Below are 14168 nucleotides of genomic sequence, written 5' to 3'. Positions count from 1 at the left end.
CCGGAATTTCGATATTGGCCAAAAGGGCCCTGGGTCTGATTTTGGGTTTTTTAGGGATACGTGCAGGTACCGAAAGCGTGTTTCAGTTCTCGAAAAAAAAATTCAGGGAATTTAAAGACAGCCCGTAGGCACAGTGTAGAGTCGATTTCAGACCCTGAAACAAGTAAGAATTTCTCACCCTATTTTCTATCACGGTATTAAAGTTCAATAAATGATAAAACAGTATTTGTGAAATTAATGGATGTGTATAATTGCTTAAGGTTTCTAATGGAGCTTGAATCTGGTGTATTTGTCGGTAAGTTGTTGTTTGATCTATTTTACAGTTTTAAATGCAGTATGGTACTTGATGTGGTTATTTTATGGTTTCGTATACATGAATCCCAGTTTCATTTATTATGGTTTGAATTATGGTGAACCCGATGTTGTGTTGTATATTTGGTGTTCATTACTGGTTTAGGTGTTTATGTTTGACTGGATAATTGAGACCAAGGAAAATGGAAAAAAGGTTATGTGAATTGACAAATGGATAATGTGGACACCCTGACTAGATATCCTGCGAGATGGTGGACGGACCGGGTCCGTAGGGAACCCTACCGGGAACGTGGTCTCTCATATTGGACGAGGTATGGAGACCTTATGTGTTTTGGTGCCCATACCGGACAAATTATGGGGACGGCCCGTTTCACCCTCATACTGGGTGGGGTATTGAGATTTATGGTTTTGGCGCCCATATCGGACGGGGTATGGGACGGTCTATTTCACCCTCATACCGGACGGGGTATTGAGGTTCATGGTTTTGGCGCCCATACCGGACGGGGTATGGGGACGGCCCTGGAATCAGGTTATTAATGTTAATGGTTCACGTGTAGCGGGGACCCCCTATGGATCCCCATGGATACTAGTAGGCTGGTAAAAGAGGAAATTTGTTGTCTGATTATTGAAGTGCAAAAGTATAACATGTGTTATGTTACAAAGTGTATATGATTTTATGATGGTTATAATGTTATTGTTTTCATATGTTATTTTCACGAATCTCACCGAGGTAAGTGGACAGTAAAGGTTTTTATTATTGATAAATGAATTTGTTATAAATTATGCTCCATTGGTCGTTTTTGTTTTCTACCAACCTTTACTTTTGTGACAGTGAGATAGTGTGATGTGTTTACTGGGCTAGTGTAGCTCATTCCTTACTTAACTATTTCAGATCAGGAAGATGTGGTTCCCGAGCCCGTTCCGCAGGAAGACAGCGAGTTAGACGTCTAAAGATTTTATAGTTCTATTTATAGTTTTCATTTCGAGTATTTCCTTTAATTAGTTTATTCTTTCATACGTTGAATACGTTTTTGGTTATTGTGTAAGGGATGTCAATCATCAAAAGCGTCAAGAAAGATAACATACTATGAAAGACAACTCACCATAGTGAAGAATTGAGCCAAATTAGAATAGTTTTATATGGAAGCTTCATCAAAACCTTTTATGGCTAAGGTTGAAAAGAGGAAAATGGTTATTAAAATAATTAGTAGGTTGGTAATTGTATGATATTCAGTACTTTGGGATTTTCTTATAATTTTAATTTCTTTTTATATATAACATGTTAAACTTCATGGTGGTTTCGCAATATTCGCTATAATTTTATTACCAAGTTTGTAATTTTTTGTTGACTAACTTATTATTCATGTATGGAGAAACATGAAAAATATTTTCATTATCTTCCCAAATTTGATATATATATATATATATATATATTAGGAAATAGGTTGGTAATTATATAATACTGTGTATTGGGATGTGTTATTCAAATTTTATTTATCCGTGCATAGATGTTGACACTATTTTCATTATCTTGTCAAATTTGATAAGCAAGAAAATGTGGCTGCTAATAACTATTTCTAAGAATATTCATCTCATTTCGTTCTACAAGCAATGATGATTTGGAAATGGTAAATTAGTATAACTTAAAGGTAATATTATATCAATTTTCAAGATTTTTTTACTATATATTTCAATGAGGTGATTGTAAAGCATTCCAAACAAATAAGTCTTTAAAGCCGATATATTTACAAAGAAAAGTCATCTAAATCAAATTATATATTGAACAATATAAAATAAAAATGTCCAACTTGGTGACTTAGAACGAGTAAGTCATCAAAACCAAAAAAAAATTATATAAAAAATTCATCTAAATCAAGTTGTGTTGGATAGTAAAAAGTGATAATTTCCAACTTGATGATTACAAACAAGTAAGTTATTAAAGCTAATAAATTTGTATAGAAAATTCATCTAAATTAAATTATGTATTGGATAGTGCAAAATGATAATGTCAAACTTAGTGACTCCAAATGAATAAGGAATTAAAGTTAAAAAATTTATAAAAAAAATTCACCTGACTCAAGCAATATGTTGGATAGTGCAAAATGATAAAGTCAATCTGGTAACACCAAATAAGTAAGTAATTAAATCTAAGAAATTTTTATAGAAAATCTGCCTAACTCAAACTATAGGTTGAATAGTGTAAAATGATAATGCACAGCCTGATGATTCCAAATGAGTACGTAATTAAAGTTAAAAATTTTATACAAAAAATCCACCTAACTCAAGCTATATGTTGGATGGTGTATAATGATAATGCTCAATCTTGTGACTCCAAATGAGTAAGTAATTAAAGTTAAGAAATTTATGCAAAAAATCCATTTAAATCAAGTTATATATTAGATAGTGCAAAATAATAATGTCTAACCTAATAACTATAAATGAGTAAGTAATTAAAGTAAAAAATTTATATAGAAAATCCATCTAAATCAGATTATATGTTTGATGGTGAAAAATGAAGATCCCCAACCTGGTAATCCAAATGAGGAAGTAATTAAAGCTAAGAAATTTATATAGAAAATCTCTCTCAATCAAGTTATATATTGAATAGTGCAAAATAATAATGTCCAGCCTAATAATTCCCAATAAATAAGTAATTAAATTTAAAAAATTTATAAATCAGTTTATATATTAGATGGTGCAAAATGATAATACGCAATCTGCTCCAAATGAATAAGTAATTAAAGCTAAGAAATTTATATAGAAAATTAATCTAAATCAAGTTATATATTCGATAGTGCAAAATGATAATGTCTAATCTGTTGACTCTAAATGAATAAGTAATTAAAGGTAATAAATTTATAAATAAAGTTATTTGTTGGATAGTACAAAATAAAATTTTCCAATTTGATGAATCCCAATGAGTAAGTAATTAAAGATTAAAACTTTTATATAGAAAATCCATTTAAATAATGTTTGATGTTGCGTAGTGGAAAATAATAATGTCAATCTGATGACTCTTATAAATACTACCCATTTTCTATCACTTCCTAGTAAATTATAAGCCAACTTTTTTATCTCTTCTTCACGTCGTCTTTTTCTTTCACTTTTAGATGGATAGGAAGAGCAAGGGTCGTCAAAAGATTGAGATGATAAAGATGAGTAACGAAATCAACCTCCAAGTAATTTTCTGAAAAATGAAGAGCTGGTCTTTCTAAGAAAGCTAGTGAATGGTCCACTCTTTGTGGCGTCGACATTGCAATTATTATTTTTTCCCCCAGTAAAAAGGCTTTTTCTTTTAGTCATCCTTGTGTTGAAAAAGTGATTGAAGATTTCATTTGTGGTAATCGTCCACAAGATACTTCAGGAGCCATGACACTCATTGAGGTTCACCGCAACTCAAGGATACATGAGCTCAATATGATCCTCACACAGGTTTGAGTATACCATATTTAGATTTTAAAACTTATTATACTTATTTGATCTTCCTTTTGTTCGATTAAAACATATACTGAATTGTACTTGTTATTTACAACATATGAAAATAGGTCATGAATCAACTGGAAATCGAGAAAAATCGCAATGCAGAGCTTAAGGAAATACAAAAAATATGTGAGAGTAAGTGTTGGTGGATGGGTCAAAAACAAGAAATGCGTTTCTCACAACTTGAGCATTTAAAGACATCTTTTGAGGAATTGAAGAAGAAAGTTACCAAAGAAGCTGAGATGATTATAATTCAGAACAAATTAAACATGATGCCTCATGTATTAAATGACCTAGCCACCGTACTGCCCAGCACCGCCACAATACAATCCGGTGCCCCCACCATTTCAGCAGGTGCCACCATAGGGCCCCACAGTCTATCCCCAGCCGGGTCCAGTCCCTCCTCCACGGAACTTCGCTCTTTCCTTGATCGACCCGGGCTACATAGAGAGGTACAGGAGACTGAACCCCTCCACCTTTGCAGGGGGATCCTCTTTTGAAGAGGCCCAGCACTGGCTGGCGGAGACTAAGAGAGCTTTCAGGATCTTCGGAGTAGTCCCTGAGCAGAGAGCTGCCCTTGCTTCCTTCATGCTGGTAGGGAAAGCAGGACGTTGGTGGGAGCTCAAGCAGGCCACCCTGCCTACACCAGTCACTTGGGAGCAGTTCCTAACCGCCTTCCATGTGGAATATCTCCCTGAGCACATCCGACACCTAAAGGAAATGGAGTTTGTTCAACTAGTTAAGGGAAACATGACAGTATCAGAGTATGCTTGTAAGTTCCTCGAGTTGGGCCGATACTCCTCGGAGACATTGATGGATGAGGGCTGTAAGGCCAGGAGATTCCAGTCGGGTCTCCGCCCTGAGATCAGGCAACACTTGGTAGTACTGGAGCTCAAGACATATTCAGCAGTCCTAGCAAAGGCACAGATCGTGGAAAGAAGCTTCAGCACCCATCCTCAGCTAGGAGGGAGTTCCCGACCCTCAGCTCTGTTCCACAGGCCAGCACCCACGGCGCCTGCCCAACCAAACAAGAGGCCCAGACCAGCCATCCAGGCCCCTCCTTAGGCTCCAGGGGCAGCACGTGGGAAGATCTGTCAACACTGTGGCAGAGATCACGGGGACCGACCTTGCTACCGCCTCAACAACACTTGTCGCATTTGTGGCAGTGCCCAACATTATGCCAGAGAGTGCCCGAGGAACCAGAATCAAGGGAGGCCTCCTATCCAGGGCAGAGCATAAAACCTTACCCAGCAGGATGTCGTCGCTGGAGCACGGCGGAGCCGCCGTGCCGGAATTACGATATTGGCCGAAAGGGGCCCTGGGTCTAATTTGAGATTTTTTGGGACACGTACAGGTACCAGTAGTGCGTTTCAGTTCCCTGGGGAAAAATTCAGGGAAAATTAGGGACAGCCTGTAAGCGCACTGTAGAGCCGTATTCAGACCCCGAAACAAGTAAGGACCCCTCACCCTATTTTCTATCAGGGTATTAAAGTTCAATAAATGATAAAACGGTGTTTCATGAATCAATAGATGTGTGAAATTGTTTAAGGTCGCTAATGGAGCCCGAGTCTGGTGTATTTGTCGGTCAATTGTTGTTTGTTCTATTTTACAGTTTTAAATGCAGTATGATGTCTGATGTTCTCATTTCATAGTTTCGTGTGCATATATCACTGTTTTATTGATTATGGGTTGAATGACTAAGAACCCGATGTTGTGTGTTGTCTTGTTTGGCATAAACTACTGGTTTGCATGTTTGTGTGAGATTTGATGATGGTGACTGAGGGAAAAAGAATAAAAGGTTACGTGAATTGATAAATGAATAATGTGGATAGCCTGACTAGATATCCTGAGAGATGGTGGACAGACCGGGTCCGTAGGGAATCCTACCGGGAACGTGGTCTCTCATACCGGACGGGGTATGGAGACCTTCGGTATTTTGGTGCCCATACCGGACGGGGTATGGGGACGGTCCGTTTCATCCTCATACCGAACGGGGTATTGAGGTTCATGGTTTTGGTGCCCATACCGGACGGGTATGGGGACGGCTCTGGAATCAGGTTATAAATGTTAAGGGTTCACGGGTAGCGGGACCCCTATGGATCCCCATGGATACTAGTAGGCTGGTAAATGAGGAAAATATGTTATGTAATGATTGAAATGCAAAGGCGTGGTAAGTATTATGTTACACATTTCATATGATTTCATGATGATGATAATGTTATTGCTTTCGTATGTTGTTTATGGATCTCACCGAGGTAAGTGGACAGTAAAAAGATTTTGTTATTGACAAAAGAATTTGTTATAAATTATGCTCCATTGGTCTTTTTGTATTTTCTACCCACATTTATTTCCGTGACGGTGAGATAGTGTGATGTCTTTACTGGGCTGGTGTAGCTAATTCCTTACTTAACTATTTCAGATCAGGAAGACGTTGTTCCCGAGCCCATTCCACAGGAAGACGGCGAAGGGGACGCCTAAAGACTCCGTAGTTATATTTATAGTTCTTATTTTCGAGTATCTCTTTTAGTTAGTTTGTTCTTTTATATTTTGAGCACGTTTTTGGTTTTAGTGTAAGGGATGTTAATCAAAATTTTTATTACGCTTTCGCATTTGACATTTTTAATGCACATATTTCATTCTAAATTTCCGGGGCCGTTACAAAGAAATTTATATAAAAAATCTCTCTTAATCAAGTTAAATATTGAATAGTGCAAAATCATAATGTCCAGCCTGATAATTCCCAATAAATAAGTAATTAAAGTTAAGAAATTTATAAATCAGTTCATATATTGGATGGTGCAAAATGATAATATGCAATATATTCCAAATGAATAAATAATTAAAGTTAAAAAATTTATATAGAAAATTAATCTAAATCGAGTTATGTATTCGATAGTGCAAAATGATAATGTCCAACCTGTTGACTCCAAATGAGTAAGTAATTAAAGCTAATAAATTTATAAATCAAGTTATATGTTGGATAGTACAAAATGATATTTCCCAATCTGATGAATCCAAATGAGTAAGTAATTAAAAATTAAAAAATTTATATAGAAAATCCATCTAAATAAAGTTTGATGTTGCATAGCGCAAAATAATAATGTCAGTCCGACGACTCTTATAAACACTACACATTTTCTATCAGTTCCTTGTAAAGTATAAACCAACTTTTTTATCTTTTCTTCACATCGTCTTTTTCTTTCACTTTTAGCAATGGATAGGAAAGGCGTCAAAAGATTGAGATGGTGAAGATGAGTAACGAAACCAACCTCCAAGTAACTTTCTCAAAACAAAGAGCTGGTCTTTTTAAGAAAGCTAGTGAATTGTCCACTCTTTGTGACGTTGATATTGCGATGATTGTTTTTTCCCCAGGTAAGAAGGCTTTTTCTTTTGGTCATCCTTGTGTTGAAAAAGTGATTGAATATTTCATTTGTGGTAATCCTCCACAAGATACTTCAGGAGCCATGACGCTCATTGAGGCACACCGCAACTCAAGGATACATGAGCTCAATATGATCCTCACATAGGTTTGAGTAGACCGTATTTAGATTTTAAAACTTAATATACTTATTTAATCTTATTTTTGTTGGATTAAAACTTATACTGACTTGTACTTATTATTTGAAATATATAAAAATAGGTTATCAATCAATTGAAAATCGAGAAAAATCGCAATGCGGAGCTTAAGGAAATACAACAAAAAAAAAGTGAGAGTAAGTGTTGGTGGATGGGTCAAAAACAGGAAATGCGTTTCTCATAACTTGAGCATTTAAAGACATCTTTTGAGGAATTGAAGAAGAAAGTTACTAAAGAAGCTGAGATGATTATAATTCAGAACAAATTAAACATGATGCCTCATGTATTAAATGACCCAAACACGATACCTAATGTGCTCAACGATATTCCCAATATATATATTCAAGGAAATGGAAAAATAAGATTCTACTAAGTGCATTTCTTGACTAAGTCTCGGAAGGATGAAATTAAAAAGAGTTGTAAACACAATGTTTGCAGTTTGTTTTATTTTATTTATGTTAGATATCTGATGCCTTAGCATTTGGGTTTTCATCATGTTCCTTTTCGTTGAAGCGTTGTGGTACTTTCAAAGAGTGCAATAATAACATAATTTTTTTATCTATGCATTTATTTTTATTTTCAAGTTGAAATCAACCCGCTATTCTAAGAGTTGTAATAGGAGAAAATATTTTAAGTAATTTATTTTTAACTCATTAACTCAAGACAAAGGTAACGTCTAAATATAAAAAAAAAGATATTAAAGTCACATAATCGTGCTTCGATAAGAACATGAATCATCTTTGGGAAAACCTTCAATTATGTCATATTTATGCGAGTTAAGTTTTTACGTTGACAATTATGAGTCTTTATTTTTGAATAAATACCTGTGTTGGTTAATTAACTAATATATATATACATCAAATTTAAAACAATATAAATAACATTTAATTAAAAACATACAGGGAAGTACAATCTCTTATATAGGAAGAAATATACCAACTATTCAGTTAAATAATGGTTGGTACAAGTCACATCTTGAATTAATCTAAAATATAATAAATGAAATGAATTAACTATATGGTAATTATGCATCCACGGACAAACTGTTGAATTTCATGATCAAATTTTTATACATTGTAAGAGTTGTGATACATTTATTAAATGACACTCTCGGTGACCTGTATGTTCATCCAATTTATTGATGCGATAAATAAATCATGATGATGAGTCAAAAGTGTTTAGTCATAATAAATCAATTATATTGGTTAAAGTCCTATAAATAATTTAATGCTAAGCCTATGTGGGTCACATGTACAAGCTCCAGCTAAGAAAATTGTTGTAACACATAAATGGTAGCTAAGAAAATTCTACTACTTTAATGTGAGTAATTAATCTTAAAATAAATCAATAATGAAATTAGGTCATATTCACGGGAAATATTTTATCGAGAGTACTTATCTAAGTATGGAAATATATCTATATATTTGGGAATATATATCCCAAGTGTGGATAATATCTTCATTAAATGTTAATTGTTTATTTAACTTATTCAATTGTATGAGATATAATTTAAATAAAAATTCCCTAAAAAATGCATGGAAGTTTTTATATTAGGACCAAACAGTATTAAATAGAAATTTTCAATCAAATGGATAAAAGAAATTGGATTTTGTTTAAGCAGGCTCAAGTTGAAGTGTTGTACAAGTAAAATAATTGTAAGTCACCTTTTGAAAGAGCTAAACATGAATTATATGAATCTTAAGTTTAATTGAATATCACACGCAATCGAATTAAAACTTTATTGTTATGAAGGTTAATCGACTGTCACAATTAAATTTAATTATTTAAAATTTTGAATTTTAAATGTGATCCAATTGATAGTTATAGTTTAATTTGCAACTTCCATCCTTCCTTAATGCTTATAAATAATATTAAAATTATCCGTTGTACTAATGATCAATTAATTTTGTAAAGAATTCATCATAATTTTTAAATTTTAATATATCTTATAATACATTTTTAAATTTTTTATTACTTTAACAGAAATTATCTAAGGATTTTTATCATTGCAATTTGATTCATTGTGTCTCCTAATAAGAGACAAATAAATAAAATTAAAAGTAGCTCTCTTACCTTCTCTATCCCAAATTAATATCGAGAATATATATACATATATATAACATAAAAAATGTAAAATTTTCAAGAAGGTTCAATTTTCATGTATATCCATCTAGCTATGTATCTATATAAGTTAAAATAATGATGATTTTGCAAATTGTATAAAAGTACAGCTAAAATTTAACTTTAATTGTCCAGATTTTTCCTACCATATATTTCAATAAGGAGGAGATTCTCAAGCAACCCTAAACAAGTAAATTATTAAAACAAGAAAATATATACAGGATGTCTACCTAAAATTTATTAATTCACAACCTTGATTCAAATCTCCTATAAATATCACTCATTTCCCCCTCTTTCAATACAAATTATTTCTCTCCATTAATCTCTCTATTAATTTCTCTCTGCACATATTCAATACTTGTGACCATGGCGAGAAAGAGTAAGGGACGACAAAAGGTTGAGATGGCGAAGATGAATAATGAAAGCAATCTCCAAGTCACTTTCTCCAAACGTTGAGCCGGACTTTTCAAGAAGGCGAGTGAATTGAGCACTCTATGTGGAGTTGAGATTGCTATTATCGTCTTCTCACCCGGTCAGAAGGTCTTCTCTTTTGGCCATCCTTGTGTCCAGACTGTGTTGGAACATTTTGTTAGTGGTAATCCACCACAAGCTGCTTCTGGAACCATGAAACTCATTGAGGCTCATCGGAACACTAGTGTCTGTGAGCTAAACATGCAGCTCACTCAGGTTATTTTAATTTCTTTCCTCTCTTATAAAGTGTTTTCGGTATAAATAATATATATTAATTTTACTACATGTACAGGTTCTGAACCAACTCGAAATCGAGAAGAAGCGAGGCGAGGAGCTTAACCATATGAAAAAGGCAAATGAGAATCAATGTTGGTGGATGGCTCGCAAGAACGATATGAGCTTGACACAACTTCAACAACTGAAGGCCTCTCTCGATGAACTAAAGAAGAATGTGGCTAAGCAAGCTGAGAAGATTGTGATTCATACCCAAAATAATCCTCATCCTCATCCTCATCTTCCTCATCCTCATCCTCATCATCATCATCCTAACCATCCTTTTTTTCTGGGAAGTTCTTCCGATGGAGCAGGTCTTCCTTTTGAGACAAAGCCTGCTGGATTCAGTTCTAGCATTGTTCCATTCAACAATCCGAACATGATGCCTCCACAGTATCATGGATTTGGCCAAGGATTCTTCTAAGCAAATTTTTGTTATTTATTTAAAATGAATTTTTAATTTTTCCAGCACAGTAAATGCCTCAGTATTAGTCTTTATATTATGTTGGGTTTTAGGATTTTAGCTTCTAATGAGTAAGGGTTTGTTCTAGAAAATAAGAGGCATCTTATTTTATGTTATTTGTTTAAGTATTTTGTAATCGTTCAGTGATACTGCATCTAGTTCTTAATATAAGTTTTTTTCCTTAAAACCCTTAGCGCTTGATTATATATATATGTATATATCTCAAACATTCTACTGCGCTTTTTTTTTGTCATGCGTTGTGACACTATCAACTGCTACCTATTTAACATATCGTAATATCTATTATTTTAATATATAAACAACTATTATCAAAATATTTACTCATTTATATTCACCATACAAAATATAGAACACATATATACAAGAGTTTAGCCTCTATTATATATATATGTGTGTGTGTATATATATATACAGTGACCTATTATCTCATATTTATTGTACACCATACGTCGAGAGATTGAGGAAAGTTTAGAGCTTGAGGTAAGCATACTAGAATTTTTCAATATCAAAAGCTTTCAGGTTAGAGATAGATATTAGATTACACAAGCATGAGTTTTTGTTCTTCGGGTAAATTTATGGAATAATTAGCATGCAGAAGAATTAAATTACGTAAAAATTATAATCCAGTATTTTCTTATGTACAATTTAAACGTATGTATGATACTAAATGACTGTATGAATCCAAATAAAAATAGAACATATAGGTTGTAGAGAAGGTAAGTAGTAGATCTATATATAGATCAACTTTAAAAGTATAATATAGTTAATTTATTCTTATTTAACAAAAAATTTGTAAGAACGACATGATAGGGAAAATAAAAATAAATTATTCATTAAAAAGATGATGCATGTACAGATATAAGTGCCGTTGTATTGAAATGTATATACGTATTTAATCACAAATCTGGCGATTACACTCCTATATTGAATTTGGTGCTATGTTGGAATCACAAATCTGCTCAGCATATTATTCTCTTTCTTAATTTTTTTCTTATTTCTATTCCATTTGAATTTCTATTTTCTATATTTTTACACTGGATCTACAACTCGTGTATGTCTACAATTTATATCTTTTTCACATGAAGACATCCTTCTTTGCTCTAAGTTCGGTGTAGGTATCAAATGTTGATCATATTGTAGCTTTTATGTAAAGACAGCTACTGAATTTAGAATAAAAAATTTACTGGCAATGCTTTTGAAATGCAGGGGACACTGCATATGGATTGGATAGAATGGTTGTATTGTTAGCAGGAGCTAGTTCCATAGAGATGTCATAGCTTTCTTGAAGACAACTATCGTGCAGTGTGCTCTCACCTGAGCACCATCAGAAGTCGATCCACAGCAGCTAAAAGATCTTTCAATCTAAAACCAATAATCTCTTATGTTTTAAGTCTGAACATATTTCTAAACCAGAGTTTCAAACATATATTTATACGGGAGAATTTGACTCTGCTTCCCAGTTCATGTGATCCATTCAATTTTGATTAACGAGGGTCTTATTTTTGCATACTTATCTTACTATTTTTTAAAAAACTCGTATCAAAGAATGAAATTTTTTCGCTAAGGAATACATATTTCTTACCAGATGCTTAATCAATGCATATAAGTGTGATACTAAGTCTTAAAATTTTATTTCAAAAGATTTACTGTTGAGATATTTTCAGACTAATTTTGTACACTGAAACTAAATTGCTTTCAATTTTGAGAGCAAAATTAATCTTGAGAGCAACAAAGGAGGCCGATAAAGAAAAACATGCTAATAGATTTAAGATTAAATAGAAGAAAAAAAAAAGAAAGAGAAATAGGAAGGGGCTGCTGAATGATGCATTAACATGGCAATACTATTATGATATATTGTTTACATTTTGAAGCCTTATGAAACAAAAACAGATATGCATGAAGAACATATTGCGTTCAAGGACAAAAACAGAACAAGAAGGCTGGAATATAAAAAATATATAGACACGTTGTTTATATCAATGAGATTATGTCAAATTCAATAATAACGATAGAATTTAACTTCTCTCTTGTGTTATACCCAGTGCATGACATATTCATTATCAGATAAGATCATCTTTCTGACCATGATAAAATCGAGCCTTCAGAGTTACTTGAGAACAACTAAATGATATGTTAATACGGGAAATGCATAGAAGGCAAAAACTCTTGAACTATTTCACTTTAGTTAATTTGTGCATGATGTAAGAGCATTAGGTTATATAAATCTTCATAAACTTTCTATTTTGTGTTCGAAAATCGCGGCTATTATGATCATTTCCATGCCATTAATAAATTTCTTCTTTGAGATTGAACCAAACTTGATGCAATAATTTATTCATGAATGCATCTAAAAATAAAAATAAAACAAAATACTGAAATAAAAAAAAAAAAAAAATAGATAGATCATATCGACGAGACTATCAAATTTATTCAGGGTAAATACATTTTTAACTTCCCCCTAGCGTTTCACCAAATGAACGACATATTAGTTGTTGGATAAGATCACCTAACTCACCATGATAAAACTTAACTTGTTGATTTACATAAAACAATTATATGAATTGTTAGTAAGTGAAATACATGAAAAAGAATAACTATTGAACATTAGTTTGTTTTAGTCAATATTAGAGAATTATATTTTATACACTTACGTATACTTTTCATTTTTGTATTTTTCATGATCATTAATGCGCCAAGGATGAATTTCTTCCTCAGTTTAAATCAAGTAGTAATAATTTGTTCAAAAATGCATCCAGTGATAGAAGCTAGATAAGAAGACTGGAACATAAAAAAAAATATAAACATATAAACTATCTGGATAAAATTATATTAAAATTCACTAATAATTAAAGAAATTTAACTTATCTCTAGCATTATACTAAATGAATGATATACTAATAGTTGAATAAGATCATCTTGACGACCGTGATGAGAACAAATTTTTTTATTTAGTAGAAAATAATTAAATGAACTATGAATAAGGAAAATACATTAAAGAGAATTTAGGTTCAACATGCTTGTGTAAACTTTCTATTTTTATATTCCAATATCGCCGCGCTCATATGATCATTGACAGACGAAGAATAAGTTTTTTCCTTGAGATGTAAGCAAATCAAAATTCATAAATGAATGTTTAACTATGTACGAGTAATAAAGGTAAAGAATTCTTGATAGTATCAGAAATTTAAGTTTTGGATTATGTCAAGATATTCCTTACCTTATATTTCAATGAAAAAAGGATTGTAGCCAGAAACGTAAATGCATAAAAGTTAAGTAAATCCACCTAACTCAACTTGGATAGCCTCAAGTGGTACCTCTAAACCTTATAAATACCTTGCGTACTTTACAATCGTCAATTGCAATAATAGTATACTTACATCCTCTCATCATAATCTCCATTATCTTCTTCTCAATTTGCCGAGGTTATCTTTTGTTATTTTCAGTTTTAGCA

General features: G+C 32.8%; 1 pseudogene; it reads left to right on the top strand.

Moving 5' to 3' along the window:
• Positions 1-9849: 9849 nt before the first annotated feature.
• LOC148270396 (agamous-like MADS-box protein AGL62 pseudogene) lies at positions 9850-10657 on the top strand (annotated as a pseudogene).
• The last annotated feature ends 3511 nt before the right edge of the window (positions 10658-14168 follow it).

Source organism: Carica papaya, chromosome 1 (genome assembly GCF_054855325.1).
Source record: "Carica papaya isolate Zhongbai chromosome 1, ASM5485532v1, whole genome shotgun sequence".
NCBI lineage: Eukaryota > Viridiplantae > Streptophyta > Magnoliopsida > Brassicales > Caricaceae > Carica > Carica papaya.
Note: the sequence above shows the minus strand (reverse complement) of the source record. Positions and strands in the feature narration are given on the sequence as shown.